The sequence below is a fragment of the Cicer arietinum genome, chromosome 7 (assembly GCF_000331145.2).
Source record: "Cicer arietinum cultivar CDC Frontier isolate Library 1 chromosome 7, Cicar.CDCFrontier_v2.0, whole genome shotgun sequence".
NCBI classification, from domain to species: Eukaryota; Viridiplantae; Streptophyta; class Magnoliopsida; order Fabales; family Fabaceae; genus Cicer; species Cicer arietinum.
Genome location: NC_021166.2, coordinates 25,827,702 through 25,830,245, shown reverse-complemented (window position 1 = coordinate 25,830,245; position 2,544 = coordinate 25,827,702). Strand labels below are relative to the sequence as shown.

The 2,544-nt window shown below is 28.0% G+C and overlaps 1 long non-coding RNA gene across 1 annotated transcript; it reads left to right on the top strand.

Annotated features, from left to right (window-relative positions):
- Window positions 1–621: 621 nt before the first annotated feature.
- Window positions 622–1,641, top strand: LOC140918961 (uncharacterized). Its single transcript, XR_012161458.1, has 2 exons — window positions 622–749; window positions 1,192–1,641. It is a non-coding gene; the product is annotated as an uncharacterized lncRNA (long non-coding RNA).
- The last annotated feature ends 903 nt before the right edge of the window (window positions 1,642–2,544 follow it).

Genomic DNA, 2,544 nt, shown 5'->3' with positions numbered 1-2,544 from the left:
ATTTTATATAAAACCAAAAATAGCATCCTATTCTGAGAATCATGCAAATTTTAAAAACCAAAAATAGCAACCAAAAAGAGCATCAAATTACAAATTTTATATAAAACCAAAAATATATATAGTTCACAGAATTACAAATTTTAAATGTAGCATCCTATTCTGAGAATCATGCGGTTGCTTGTCTCAACTGTCTATTTGCTATCCATTTGTTTGAATCAAAAGATGATGATTTTAATTCATACTAATATTTTTCCAGATTTTAATTCATTGTTTGTTTTGTTTAAATAATTTGTTTTCCTTGTTCACAGTGGATTGGCTGCCCAAAGAACACACGAGCCTTTATTTCTGTGAAAAGGATGGGGGATTTTTAAGAAAAATTGCAATATTCTCATTTATATTGAAGAAAAATTGGGGCTTTTTAAGCAAAAACACAAAACTGCAGAAAAATTGCAAAGAAAATTGGGGATTTTTAAGAAAAATTGCAGAAACCTGCATACCTTGATTCAAGATTGTAGCGGTGGCGACGATGAGGTTGCGGCGGTGCGTTTAGGTTGTCGCGGCGGTGCATTTAGGTTGCTCGTTGAAGGTTGCAGCGGCGGGTGCGTTTAGGTTGCGGCGGCGGTGCGTTTAGGGGTTTTGCAGGAGAGAAGGGTAAGTTGAAGCAGCGCAACTTGTAAAAGAGGATTAAGGTATTTGGCAACGGGAACTCAGAGTTTTGAGGCGGGACTGAATTTTTTATTTATTTTGGGGTATACCAACTATTTAACTCTGTCACTAAATACCTATATCTAAATACCTCTCTATACCTAGGACTTCTTCTTTAGTGGTTGTTGGTATATTATATCTATACCTACGGCATTTATATGTGTTACTAAAAACAACCGTTGGTATATGGCAAATTTCTTGTAGTGAATCAACATGAGTTGAATAGAAGAGAGAAACAAATGTAGGTTTTGAGCTTACTTGAATTTAATTAAGTCAGTGACAGTTATTTAGTGAAGTGAAGAGCCAAATAATGTATTCAAGTTAAAGTCGTTTCAATTCTCCCAAAAATTACATTCAAAAAAAAAAACATCCAAACACATATTCTACGAGTATTTCAAGTGTTTTGTGTTGAAAACTAATTTCAACAAAAGATTGATTCTTTATAATTGCTAACTAGTTTTTTTATCCTAATTATATATATGCCAGGATATATTAACACAATCTCTATATGAAGTGGAAGAAGACCTTGGTCGTGCCGACATACTATCTCAGGCTCTAAATAGGATGCTGGTCGTTTTAGAGTCTAGGATTTGAGATATCTCATAGAGATATATATATCAACGCCAAAAACGCACCAAGCAACCTGACATTGATAGGCCTGATGTTGAGGTGAAAAAACTGAAGTTGAAAATGAAGCACTATGAAGAGAAAGTCAATGTAGAGAGGCAACAATATGAGAAAGTGATAGAGGTAACATGCTGAAGATGTGGTAGAGAGACAACAAGCTAAAGAAATAATTGAAGAGAAATGATACTCACGATCATTTTACAATTATTTCTAAGGAAACTTGAACTTATAGTACCTTGAAGTTATAAGCTAAGCTCTTACCACTATGGTAACACCTCAAGTTATAAGCTATTTTTTTTTCTTTTTAAATCTATTTAGCCAATATTATGTGCATGTATTGTATTATATGTAGATATTTTTTTAATATTTTTTATTTTTATTTATTAATTATGAATTTCATATTATTGATTAAATAAAAAAATTCAAATTAGATTTATTTTTGTTTTACAAACTTTTCTTACTTTTGACAAATGACGTTGGATTTTTGTAGAACATGTATTTTCTAATTTCAAATATAGTATTTATATGTGTGCATTAATATCTTTGGTGCAATCATTATTAATAAAAAAATTATGTTCTCAATTATTTTTATAAAATAACATACGTGGATATTTATCTCATATTTTTAGTTTGATTATCATTCTTAACGAGTTTATGAATAATTAATAATTAAATAATTTAAATTTTTTTATTTTGAAATTATTCTTTGTTATGACAAATTACTGGTAGTATATTCGTAGAATATATAATATCTAAATTTGGATTCGAAACTCAATATTAATATTATTATTATTTAGTATTATTTATTATTATTATTATTATTATTATTATTATTATTATATTTAGAGTTTTTTTTTTTGCATTTTCAATGTTCTCATTATTTAGGAATTTATTAATATTAATTAATTCAAAAATTAAATATTTGATTGTGTTTTACTAAAAAAATTATTAAACTAGCAATTACATAGTAGCTTATTTATAGAATTATTTTTTTTTTAAATTTAAAATACAATCTACAAATTATTATATAAATATATTACACAACTAATTTTTTGTATATCTTTTAAGAAAGCATTATTTTAGTAGCTGAGAAAAAACGCAGGATTACAACAATTGTTTGTTTGGGTGGTTTTCCCAAAAATTAATAAATGCACAATATTTTTGAAATGGCCCATATTGATAGTTAGTTAACTTGACTTTCTTATCACTTCC